Raw genomic sequence first — 13711 nt, 5'->3', positions numbered from 1 at the left:
CTGTTCTCTAGGTTTGGATCTCTATTGTCCAGAAACTCAGAATTTAATGTTAAGATGTATTTACATTTTAAATTATTTTAAGGACCTGTAAACACCATTTAGTCTTTTGTCTTTCAACCTGACAGATTTTATGTACTCTAATTTTTCCATAAACAATTACTACCTTGAATAAATATCTCAGTGCATAGATGCAAGCCACCGAGAAGATATAGACCCACTACACAATTAATTGCCATTTCAAGACTGTTATCAGAAAACCTCACTCTTACAAGTAGTCTGTTAGGAGAATGAGGAATTCCTTTTTAAGCCATACTTCCTCCAAATTGCTAGGGCTTAGTGTACTGCTAGAACTACTTATCTGGAATTTTGCCTGACGATGATCCTTCCCTACAATTATTATAAGAAAGTATAAAGTAGTACTAGGAAAGGAGGACTATTAAAATAGTTTCTAGTCACATTAGGCAGTAATCATTCAATACATTATAGTTTAGAATTCGAAAGAGAATAGATACAAGCATAAGCTCTCTGTCTTAAATCTCATGAAAACAGCACCAAGTCTCCTCATGCTATAGAAAGTGTGGTCTCTAGGTAATGGATGTATTTATTTCAAGTTATGAGAAACACTTCTAAAAGGTTTAATTTAAGTATAAAACATTTAGTCCCATGCGCAAACATGTAAGCACAGGCATAGCTTTACTTACACGTGTGGACCAAAACGGGTCAATGAGGCTACTCAAGGGCAGAACCTCACTTTTAAGATTGCCAATCTTATGAACAGTTAAACCAGGGGTCTCCAAGTCCTGGCCCACCTGAGGCCTGAGAACCTCCCCAATGTGGCCTATGGGGCTCCAGCAATTTTGGGGCTGGGTCTCTCCCTTAGCCCTGCCTGCTGCCCCCAGGTACCCCCTCCCACACGCATCCCCCAGGCGATTTAAAATGGCCCGGGGCCCTGCCCACCATCGGCAGCGCAGTGGAGCTGAGCGGCTTCCTGTGTGCTTGCTCCACGTGGCTGCCAGCCCCTCCCTGCGGCCCTGGGGCAGGGCTGTGCCTCCACGTGCTGCCCCCGCCCTGAGCGCCCTGCAGCCAATGGGAAGCTGTGGGGGCGGTGCCTGGGGGCAGCAGCACGTGAAGGCTCCCCAGCCCGCTCCGCCTTGGAGCCCCAGGTAAGCACCGTGCCTCCGACCCCCTCCCAGAGCCTGCACCCCCATCTCCTCCCCACATACCCCTTCCCAAATTCCCTCCCAGAGCCTGCACCCTCTCCCCTTCCCACACACCCCCTGCCCCAGCCCAGAGCCTGCACCCAGCACCCAAAATCCATCCCAGAGCCTGCAGCCCAGATCCCTTCCCCCACCTCCACCCAAACTCCCTCCCAGAGCCTTAGGAAGGTGGTGGGCGGAGTTTGGGGGGGTGGGTTCTGGGTGGCATGAGTGACATTATTAGCCCACTGGGAGGATTTGAGGACTGGCACTGGCCCTAAGGTAAATTGAGTTTGAGAACCCTGAGTTAAACCATTTTTCCCAAAGGGGACTGGGGAGGGGGGAAATAGATAATGGAAATGATGTTGATGAGGAAGTTGATATCGCCTTGGTGCATTGAAAATCACTTTGCAATGGTTTGAAGGACTAAAAAGAAAGCAATGCATTGCACCATACTGCAATTTATGCACTGTACCTAATGGAATTTTGAGATGTTCCATTTCTGAACTCCTCAATCCCAAATTACTTCATAAAATAGGGAGTTCTACTGTGTGTATATATAAAGCTTTACTTACATTGTTGTTTGTAGGTTTGGGGCCTTAAATGCTTGCAGAAGGGTACAAGCACGGTATTGCTAATGAAACAAGAACAGAGAGCTACAAGTATGTTGTGTTTGTGACACAGTAACGGTGATCCTCTAAGAGGATGAGATGAAAAACAACTCAGAGGATCACAATGATCTTGCATTGAAGAAATGACACATGCTTCTGGTTCCTTTGATAATACTGGACAGAGTCTGCTGTAAAAAGGAAAACTGAACTGATATTACATCACTCAATCCTCCTTGCACGTTGACATTAGCTTAGTTTTGTTTTCTTTGGTTAGGGCCTGATCCAGAGCCCACTGAAGTCAGAGGGAGTATTCCGTTGACTCCAATGGGCTTTAGATCATAGTCATAATTATATATTAATACATGTAGTAGGTTTTTAGACATTGTAACTAAAGTTGCAAGATTTCTGTAACAGTGAAAAGAAACAGTGAACAAGATACTTGAGATACAAGATTTGCAATAGTTTATATTCATTAGAACCACCTATATTCACTACGTTATCATTCTTGTGAGGTTTATGCCTTCCTCAAAAGCATGTAGTTTTCATGCTGGGAGGATTAGGAACATTAGCTAGATCAGGAACCTCTGTTTTTGAAGATTTAATTCTGCTAAATATCGATGAATAATTCGTTGCCAAATCCTGGATTAAATCTTTGTCTCATACACCACTCTACTTGGGCATGGGACAGAACTACATTTATGTTGCTGATATTATCTGTTACCTATATCCATTATTCAATCAGTGCAATAGCTTATATTTGGTATCTGAACCCATTCAAAAAAGCAAAATTGTCACATCCCTTGAAACAGATGTGTTGGTAATGCACACATCACCAGTCAAAGTTCGGCCAATTGGGAACTAGCATTTTGAGATTTGTAAAATGCTGCAATAGCAAGGAGAACTACAACAAAGTTGAATGTAGCTGGAAACGGAGGCAGATGTCATATCAGTGAAAACTAAACAGATACCTAACAAAGGAAGAAACCCCCTACAGGCTCACTCAGACAAACTGAGTCTGTGAAATTAAGAAGATAAAATATAGGGCTGGCCAAAAATTTTCGGTTGAAACTTTTTTTTTTTAATGGAAGATTTGGTTTTCAGCTAAACAAAATTTTTTAGGAAAAGTGTCTACTTGCTAAAGAATGTTTATTTTTAATCAAAAAGCCAAACACCAATAAGCTGAAATATTTTGGCTGAAAACGGACCTAGTTCAATTTAGAAATACTGCTGCAGTACATCATGGGAATTGTAGTTTGTTTGCTTCATGTACCCAGTTTTCTCAGTGGACTGAGCTGTTCAGCTGGGTAACATCCCCATGATGCAACACAGTTAGGAACTCCTCCAATGTACCACCTGCCCTCTGCAAGAGAGGAGACCGTGGAACATCATCATGGGTTTCAGAATAACAGCCGTGTTAGTCTGTATTCGCAAAAAGAAAAGGAGTACTTGTGGCACCTTAGAGACTAACCAATTTATTTGAGCATAAGCTTTCGTGAGCTACAGCTCACTTCATCGGATGCATACTGTGGAAAGTGTAGAAGATCTTTTTATATACACACAAAGCATGAAAAAATACCTCCTCCCACCCCACTCTCCTGCTGGTAATAGCTTATCTAAAGTGATCACTCTCCTTACAATGTGTATGATAATCAAGTTGGGCCATTTCCAGCACAAATCCAGGTTTTCTCATCCCCCCCCCCCCCCACCACCACACACACAAACCCACTCTCCTGCTGGTAATAGCTTATCTAAAGTGACCACTCTCCTTACAATGTGTATGATAATCAAGGTGGGCCATTTCCAGCACAAATCCAGGGTTTAACAAGAACGTTTGCCGGGAGGTGGGGGGGGTAGGAAAAAACAAGGGGAAATAGGTTACCTTGCATAATGACTTAGCCACTCCCAGTCTCTATTCAAGCCTAAGTTAATTGTATCCAATTTGCAAATGAATTCCAATTCAACAGTTTCTCACCGGAGTCTGGATTTGAAGGTTTTTTGTTGTAATATCACAACTTTCATGTCTGTAATCGCGTGACCAGAGAGATTGAAGTGTTCTCCGACTGGTTTATGAATGTTATAATTCTTGACATCTGATTGTGTCCATTTATTCTTTTACATAGAGACATCACCATGGGAGATGTGATCAGACCAGGGATCCTGACCTTTGGAGAAGGGGAGGCATCTAAATTATAACTCCCAGGAGGGACTGCACAGCATTTCCAAATGGAGATTTTTAAAATTCCGACAGAAGTTTTCAGTATTCCAGTTTCCACCAAAAAATGGAAGTTTTCCATGGAAATTTAGAAAAAATTCAAGTTTCATTTTCATCAAAATTTTCTGTAGAAAAAATGATTTTGACCAGCTCTGGTAAAATCCCTTTCACATTGACATTCAGGCTTTAGGATCTACTACAATAGCTCTCTCCACCTGCGTGGATTTCCACTCACTTTGCGGCCTGATTCAGGAAAAAGGTGCCGCTTAGAAGTTTTAGGTACCCCATGCCTGCACACAGAAAGGTGGTGGTAACATGAAAACAGAGCATTTGTATGCTGTGACTTAACTTCCAACTTAATTTAGACCTTGTGAGGGCTGCACAGGTCTTTTAGCATCCCCTGTGGGAATCCTGAAGCCCTACTACACCATACCCAAGGGGCATCCCTAAGTGGAGATCAAACCAAGCCAGGCAAGAGCCCGAGCTTCTGGGAGTTAATAGCCAGCAAAAATTAAGGGCTTGGCTACACTTGCGAGTTACAGCGCAATAAAGGAGACCCGGGCGCACTAGCTCACTACCCGTCCACACTGGCAAGTCACGTAGAGCGTTCTGACTCCGCGGCTACAGCGCTGCTGGTACTCCACCTCGGCGAGTGGAATAACGTTTGCTGTGCCCCCACCGGAGCACCGCAGCACCAGTGAGGACGAGGTGTTGCATTATTGCACTCTGATCAGCCTCCAGAAACGTCCCATAATCCCCTTAAGTCAAGTGACCACTCTTGTCATTGTTTTTGAATCACTGTAGGAATGCGGATATGCCCTTTGAAAGCTCCATTTCTGACAGCCGGCTGCTTATCTGCTCCGAGACAAAGCAACCATTAGTGTGGAATGCTGTGTGTGAGAGAGAGAGGCAGGGAGGGAAGGGGGGGTTGCTGCTGTCTGAATTTACAAGACAGCACGCTGACATGCTCTCAGCCCCCCAAAAACCCCACTCTCTCTCCCCCCACATACACACTCCCCCCCCCCCCAATTTGAAAAGCCTGTTACAGTCACTTGCACACTGGGATAGCTGCCCATAATGCACCGCGCCCAATGCTGCTGCAAGTGCCGCAAATGTGGTCATGCCAGTGCGCTCAAAGCTGTCAGTGTGGACAGACTGCAGCGCTTTCCCTACTGCGCTCTATGAAGGCTGGTTTAACTCAAAGCGCTCTACATCTGCAAGTGTAGCCATGCCCTAAGAGAAAACTCAGGGAGGCACTAGCATTTGGGAGCTAGTTAAATTCAGGTGAGCCTATTTAGGCTTCATTGGGGGGAAAGAGGTGAGGATTATGCTAAACAGAGACTGTAAGCCCTGAGGGAAACAGACTGTGTCCCATATGATCTGTTCTTTATTATTTAAGTTTACTGTTTTTAGACTCAGTGTATTGAAATTAGCTAGAGACTTGACAAATTACTGTTAGTTTGGATTAATCCAGAAGCCCTGCACTGTCTTTCCTCATTATTCCACCTTGGCCTTGCAATAGGCTGCAGTTTAGATTTTGTTAAAGCTTCTGCAAAGTTTGATAAGAGAAACTGTATTTTAAGTGTTAATAAAAAGTTTTAAACATTCCCCCACAGTGTTGGCACCACCATTGTGCTAGAGCTAGAGAGCCAAAGGCTGAGAACAATTAGTGTCCAGATCAGCAATCCTTCTCATGTTTAGTAGCTCCTTACGCCACAAATTATCCCAATTAAAGCAGTAGGACTACTTATGGTTCTACTCACTTTAAGCATAGTGGTAGGATCACGTCCTCAGAGATCATGCTTCTTTTTCCAAGATAATTGGAATACAAAGAGTAAATAAGCTGGATGAATGATAAGAGGTGTAATTAGAAACTTGGGTAAGGATTTTCTTTAAATGTGATTTTTATCATTCTGTATTAACAAATTATTGCCATTGTGCATCCTGTATCTAAGCAGCAATTAGGAACAATAAACAAGTTAAAATGCATGCACATCAAACACTTAACAGGAGTAAAACCCATTGCTTTAAATGATACAGGCTCACTAACAGCTCAATGTGCTTCAGGAAAAAAACCCCACTAAACATAGTACCACAATTTAAAACAATTTTATATTCCTCAAGGTTCTAACCCTATTACAAGTTTCTCCTGATGCAGCTAGCTGAACTAATTTGCTTTCTAAATATTGCTCTATTTCACATTATCAAGTCAATTGGATAAATGATGTGAAGCATCATCTTTCTTTTTGTTCATGTTAATGGCATGTTTCCTCCTATTAAATGCTTGTTGGTCAGTTAATGTTCTCAAGACAAGGTGGGTGAGGTAATCTCTTTTATTAGACCAGCTTCTATTGGTGAGAGAGATGAGCTTACACAGAGCTCTTCTTCAGGTCTGGGAAAGGTACTCAAGGTGTCACAGCTAAATACAGTGTGGAACAGATTATTTAGCATAAGTAGTTAACACATTTCCAGGGGCCATTCAAAGGTGAAGTGGCCAGTTAACACCTCTCCAGTCATAGGGGGAAATGGGGGCCAGGGGAAGAGAAAAGGCTGGGGGAGGAAGAATTTGTGGGTTATAGCTTGTTTTAATAACCCATAAATCCACTGTGTCTATTCAGTCTATGATTTTTAGTACCTAGCAAAGTTATGAATTTAAGCTCTCAGGCTCGTCGCTTAAAGGTGTCGTGCAGCTTTCCCTTGAGGATGAGGAAGGAGGCCTTGTCTACATGGCCACTTTACAGCACTGACACTTTCTCGCTCAGGGGTGTGAAAAAACACCCCCCTGAGCAATGCAAGCTTCAGTGCTGTAAAGTGGCAGCGTAGACGGTACACCAGCAAGGGGAGCCGCACTCCCAGCACTGGGAGCTACTCCCCTCGTGGGGGTGGGTTTTTTACAGCGCTGGGAGAGCTCTCTTCCAGCACTGGTGCAGCGACTAAACCGCCGTGGCAGCACTTTAGTGTTGGTAGTGAAGACATATCCTGAGAGGACACATATAGAATGATCCCTTTGTGACATAGGTGATGGTGTGTGTCTCTTAGCATTTTCCTGTATGAGTTCATTCCACAGCACAGCAATTGTCTCATTCAGGGCTGTACCCAGGGCAAGCGAGGCAGCCACCCAGGGTGCAAAGCCACTTGGGCTGATGGGGCTCAGGGGGGGAGTGCCACCTCCAGACCCTGACTCACCTCAGCGAGTCACCCAGGCATGTAGTGCACTGGATGAGCTACACCAGCAATTCTCAACCAGGGATCAGGGTTTTAGGGGGGCCATCAAGCAGGGCTAGTATTAGACTCACTGGGGCTTGGGGCAGAAAGCTGAAGCCCCCCCATGCAGGGCTGAAACCCAGGGCCCCACCAACCGGGACTGAAGCTAAAGCCTGAACAAATTAGCTTCAGGGGCCCCAGTGATGTGGGGCCCTAGGCAATTGACCTGCTTGCTACCCCATAATGCTGGCCTTGGCTTTTATATGCAGAAAAGTAATCATGGCACAAGTGGGCTGTGGAGTTTTTATAGTGTAGAGGGGCAACTGCCCCACTCCTGGAGAACAGGGGTTAAAAGCAGCCAAGCTAGGCTGATTGGGGAAACAGCCATAGCTGTGGCCAGCTCAATTAGGGTCCAGCTGGCCCTGATAAGAGGACTGTGGGCCAGGAGCTGAGGGAGTCTCTCTCCAGCTGTAGAGGGAGAAGGGCTAGCTGTCTGAGAGGAAGGTATGTGAGCTGGAGCAGTGATAGGGAATAGGGTAAGGGAGCTGGGGAACTCCAGCCTGGTAAAACCCCAGGTTACAAGCCTTGGTGAAGGTCTACAGAGGTACTGGGGCTGCAGAGACACAGCCTGGGAATAGGCAAAGGCAGCAGGTCCTAACCCCTTGCTAATGATGTGACCATTATACTGCAGTTTGCCCCAGTGAGTGGGGGCTAGATGATGACTGGCAGTAGCTACTGAGGCAAGGTGGGTTTAGATGATTGGGGGTTCCCCTAGGAAGGGAGACCCAGAATGAGGGGGCATTGTTGGGGCAGAACCCCCAAGGTAAAGGGCACTGGGGTCCAGAAGGGATACAGGGCTAGTGGCAGGCAAGAGACTGGCCAGCAGAGGATGCTCCAAAGCTGGGGAAGAGTTAATTCCCAAGATGACCAGCAGGAGGTGCCGCACCAGTGAGTCTTTGCCTTGCTCCATATAGCATGTTGGGGGGAGGATGGGACCTCAGAAAGAATAAGATTGAAACCCCCTGAGCTATAGCACGTGTTGTGATAGACCTGTGTAGGGCCCAGGGAACTTGAAAAGTGTGTTGCAGGGGGTGTTTGTCATCACAGAAATGGAGATATGTCTTCAGGTTTTGCATCTGTTGTTCTGGTAGTGCCTGGTGCCGCTTTGGGTTGGTGTCTAATGGCCTATGGCAGGGGTGGGCAAACTTTTTGGCCTGAGGGCCACAGCTGGGCATAAAATTGTATGGTGGGCCCTGAATGCTCACAAAATTGGAGGTTGGAGTGAGGGCTCTGGCTGAGGGTGTGGGCTCTGGGGTGGAGCTGAGGAGTGTACTCTGGGCTGGGACCAAGAGGTTTAGAGGGTGGGAAGGGGATCAGGGCTGGGGTTGGGGCATTGGGGGGAGGGAGGGAGGGGTGCCTCAGGGGTGCAGCCTCCAGGCAGCACTTACTTCAAGCAGCTCCTGGAAGCAGCGGCATGTCCCTTCTCCAGCTCCTATGTGGAGGTGCAGCTAGGGGGCTCTGTGTGCTGCCCTGTCTAGCAGGCAGTGCTCCTGCAGCTCCTATTGGCTGTGGTTCCCAGCCAATGGGAGCTGCGGGGGGAGGACTTGGGGCAGGGGCAGCAGGCAGAGAGCCCCCTGGCTGCCCCTACGTGTAGGAGCTGGAGTGGAGACATGCTGCTGCTGCTTCAGGGAGCTGTAAGGTAAGCCCCTGACCCTGCTCTGGCGCTCCAGCTGGGAAGCCTCTAACCCTGCTTCCCGGAAGGAGCTCGAGGGCTGGATTAAAAGGCCTGACAGGCCACACATGGCCCATGGGCTGTAGTTTGCCCACCTGGTCTATGGGGACCTTGCTTCTGACTCTGAGTTTGAGGAGGGAGGTTGTTTGAAGGCCAGAAGAGGGAGTTCAGGAAAGATGTCTTTCAGGATGGCATCTCCCTGGACTATGGGTTGTAACTTTTCAATGATACCTAGTATGGGTTCCAGTGTGGGGGTGGCGGGTTAACATTTGCAGCCTATTAGAGCATTACGCTTCATTTGTATAAACTGTCAACTAGCCTCTCAAGGTTGTGTCTGCACTAGACTCTTCTGCACTGGTAGCAGATATGAGTTACAGTGTACAGCAGATGTTATTTTAGCCACCATGTCAACTAATCCTGCCCAAAGCAGGTCAAATCATCATAATTAATGGCAACTATTGCCAGTGGCCTGCCTACATTAGTACCCCCACCAGTAGAGCTGTGCAATTAGTAAATGTTAAGGATATTCCCCTGTAACCGAGGCCCAAAGGAACTGAGAAGACCAGCAAGATAAGTATTTGCTATTAACAGACCCCAGCCCTTGACAATGTATAGCAATTGATTGATTTACCAGTTGTGTCTTGGGTAGCCCACACTACCCATCCTAAAACAGTATAAAGTTTGCACAATCCAGGTGGGACATCTGCCAACTGTCAGAGGACAGCTTCAACTGGCAAAACTCGTTAGTCTGCCAACAGAGTGCCCTCTTCGGCAACCACTCTCCTCCACCACCACCACGTGGTATGTCGCCTGCCCTTGCAGGGTCATTGTCAAGTAATCCTTTCTGACCCATGTTCCTGCTTGGCTGTTTCTCAGCCAGCAAGCAGTAGTCACTAACAGACTGCAATCTCTCCCTTTCTGCCCTCCCTCCCCAACAGTATCCCCCACAGGACACGTTTTCTCCTCCTCAGACTGAGGTACTAATCAACAGGAAGATGACAATACTGGAAGAGGTCATGAAGGAGGCAGGGACTGGCATTGCTAGATTATGGCTTGAGGAGCCGCAGAGCAGGAGCTGAGGGGCACTGTAGGGGAAATGGGGAGATCTCCTATAGGGAGAAGAGTGAGGGAGGCCTTCAGCTGGCTAACTACCTTGTGCACTGGCTGAGCAAGCTGTCAGAGTTGACAGCACACAGGCCAGCACACAGTGACTGAACAAATGAAAAGATCCAATAGCTGGAACTTGAGTCTAAACAAGTTGATTGGAAATAAGATGAACACTTTTAAAAGTATTGAACAGTTTCCCTACAGAAGTGGTAGATTACCCATCACTTGAAGTCTTCTAATCAAACCTGGATATTTTTCAAAAAGTGTTGTTAGCTCAACCGTAAGTGATCTGATGCAGGAATCATGGGATGTAATTCTATGGCCACTATTATACAAGAGGTCACTCTCTAGAATCTGGATGATCATAAGGGTCTCTTCTGAACTTAGTCTATGAACTTCAGTGGAGGCTTTATTCCTATAAATTTTGGGATAACTATCCTAAATTGATTGTGGCCTCCCTATCAAAGCGAGTGTGTGGCTGTAAATGCATTTCAATTAACTGATCTCACTAATGTCTAATGTGCTGTACTATACTTTAGTATGACATTTTCTACAGGAATTTAAAAGACCATCTTGCTGCCCTCCTGGATATTGTGGAAGTGTCTCAGCTAATAAAGAGAATTAGTCAAAATACACTTTTAAAGATTATTTCAGTTGAGGCTGTTGAGATTTTTCCCTTCAAAGAATATTCAGGAAACCATTACTAGGATGTGATATTAAAACGCCTGTATCTTTGGTTATTTGGTTGCTATCCAGTAACATTCAGGGCACAAGGTTATGTCTAATAAGTTACTTTATGGACATTTTAGAGGTAATATTAGACAATCCCTTGAGAATTATTCAAATCCTTGGGCACATCAAACTAGCAAGAATTTTGCTTTCCTAAAGTAACGGAATACCTGTGACAGTTGGGGTATGGGCATCTACTTGCTAATCAATACTTTTGCAAAAGATTATACTATCTGTAACTGTTCCTTGCCTTCATCTGCTGGCTTTATACTTGTGCATGATTTGATGACTGGACATCTGTTCTGAAATTGCTCTAAGTTATTTACCTTACTATAGTGAAGCGTAACTTTTCAGAAAGCAGCTGCTTTTTTTTCCCTGAGGAAAACACACACACACACAGAGTTAAAACCTGATCCTGCATTCCTTGTATACCTCAAAATGTCCATTGTATTTAGGGGAAGGATTAGGTACACAAGAAATGCAGATTGAGCCTATTTCCATTGCTTTGAATCAATCCAAACCTTTCTTCAGCTGACTGCACAAGTATCCTCACTTACTGTATTTCTTTATTTTTTTACAGGGAGATAGTAACTGGGATTGTCAAAACAGACTTCAGGGGCTTTAGACACCTTTCATTAATAAGCCAAAGGAATGATCAAGTTCTGAATTTATAACCTGCTACAAGCTTATTCTATGACTAAGTTTATGCTGCTTTTGCTTTGAAAACTTCAATACGGAATTCTGTTATTGAATGGCTTCTGATTTTTTGTAGTGGGGTTACATCTCTTTTCACAAAATTATAAAAAAAGCAGGAAACATAACTGAGTGACAGTAAAATTTAAGCCACACCTATTACTGAGAAACTCTGTGATTTTCCTCCCCCCGCATTTCTAACAGAGTAATTCTAAACTGTAGCATTCAACACATCTCCTGAGTTTCCAGGCTGAAATACGGCAATGTAAACTTTACAGCATCTGTTGCTTTTGGAAACAGTCACTTCACATCTGTTGTCTCGGCAGTGCGGTGTCTAAGCAGGGTGTAAAAAGGTACTTTATAACAACCAGTAGTGTTCCTGTCAGAGTGGTAATTTACAGATTCATACCAGATCCTAGGACTGGGTTTCCTCATTTTTACACCCTGTAGAAAAAGTTTTAATTGAGGTACTTCTTGAAGTACGCACCAAAGCAACACCTCCTAATATCATCAGATCCAGGTCTAGTGAGTGACCTGAAAGAGGTTTTCCAAATGATTAAGGGACGAAGTTATCAAAGGTGGAAAGTTTTCAGAGTTCCTTTCCTTGTATGGGCCCAGTAATGTTGAAAATACCATTGTGCTTAAATTATCAATATTTCTGAAAGGGGAGATTTCAGAGCCTTTAGCAGACGTTTTGTCAAACTCAAAACTAAACAGGAAAACTCCTGTAAGAGGAGTTTTGTGACCTGAAATCGCTATAACACAAAATGGTAAAGCATGGTATTTAAAGGCGGATCTGCGATGTTTTGCTTGTAATTATCGGGTTTCCCTTGGGTGGAGGGCGAGGGAAGGAGAATTTGAGTGTTTGGCAAGTTACCGAAATGATTACATAGGAAACTTGTTTATTGCCTCATTACTACCCATTTCCTTCCAACTAGATAATCTATGTATTCATTTAAATCAAAAAGGAAGGGAGAGGAGCCTGTGAGCAGAAGCAGCATAACAACTGCTAGCTCTGGTTTTGGTCCTACAAATTCTCATTTAATAGCTTGACCGCCAGCTTCTGATGAAGATTTACATTCCTTCCCCCAACAACTTAATTTCCTAACACTAGATTTTTCTGGTTCGAAACCTGACAAGTCACAAAATTTGCCACTACCAAAAATAAATCCCACCGCATTGCCACCCTCCTGGCTCACTGAAACGCTTGTTCCTGCGATTACAGTAATTACAGCCCCAGCGTGAGCTCCATACAAGTGCTAAATGAAACAGCACATCAATTAAAAAATAAACACTCCATTCTAGGAGTAAGACAACCCCCTGGGATGTCCTAACAAGCGTAAATGAACCTGCCAGGCTGCCGGCCTCCCCGCCGCCTCCCGAGCTTCTCTCGTTTAAGGTGGTTTAGAAAGTGAGGGGGAAGGGTTAATTGAAGCACTAACAAGTGGCAGATAAAGAAGCCGAAATCCCCACTGCAATCTCGTTTTACCTATATCCTAGAAGTGCAACTTGAAAGCGAGCGATTAGTTCAGAACCCCTGAAACTATTGGAATCAAAAGAGGAACAGGAGAGAGAACTAATAAAACACTCACCCCCCTGCCTAGATATTGTTCCCTACTGAGTACCTGTTGGAGAGATTTGTCCAATCGACTATTTAAACCACGTTTATTTTACATATCTGCCTTTCGGAGGGAGATGCTGTGGTTTTTGGATTAATTTTCAGTCTATTTTTTATTTTCCCCCTTTCGAAAGGATATTTCCAGGTGTTTCACTGAGCCATTAAATCTCCCTCACTTTCGGGATTCTTGCACTCAACTAGACATCACTTTAGGTTCATCCAAGTAACTACGCTTTGTCTGGTAGGCAGATCCTTCCTGAAATGAGACTTGGAACAATTATTTAGAAGGTGGGTAGCAGTCCAGTGACACATCCATGGCAGGTTATATATCTCTCCCCTCTTCCCCCCCCTCGTCAACTGCTCTGAGTAAAAACTGGGGAAGATGACCCTATATTATCAATAATGTTCCCAAAAATTTCTGTCAATGCGCCCAAACCCCCAAAAAACACCAGCTGGTCTGATTAAGACTAGCGTTATCACTAATCCAGCAGAAGGAGACTTTACAAGAAACACTCAACCACCGTGTCAAGCAGTCAGATGACTAGACTTTAAACATTAAGAGTGACACTGCCATCACTTATTAAGCAGAAATTCTTCTTAATGTCACTA

The 13711-nt window shown here is 44.8% G+C and overlaps 1 long non-coding RNA gene across 1 annotated transcript in view; it reads right to left on the bottom strand.

Moving 5' to 3' along the window:
* Positions 1-13711, bottom strand: part of LOC125631279 (uncharacterized) — a 191677-nt gene extending 177966 nt beyond the window's left edge. Inside the window, exons 1-2 of the long non-coding RNA XR_012667282.1 lie at positions 11118-13711; positions 5783-5862 (exon numbers count right to left, since the gene is read on the bottom strand). This is a non-coding gene — a long non-coding RNA (uncharacterized LOC125631279). The remainder of the gene's footprint in view (positions 1-5782; positions 5863-11117) is intronic.

This window comes from Caretta caretta, chromosome 2, assembly GCF_965140235.1.
Source record: "Caretta caretta isolate rCarCar2 chromosome 2, rCarCar1.hap1, whole genome shotgun sequence".
Lineage (NCBI taxonomy): Eukaryota > Metazoa > Chordata > Testudines > Cheloniidae > Caretta > Caretta caretta.
This window is presented reverse-complemented; position numbering and strand designations above follow the sequence as displayed.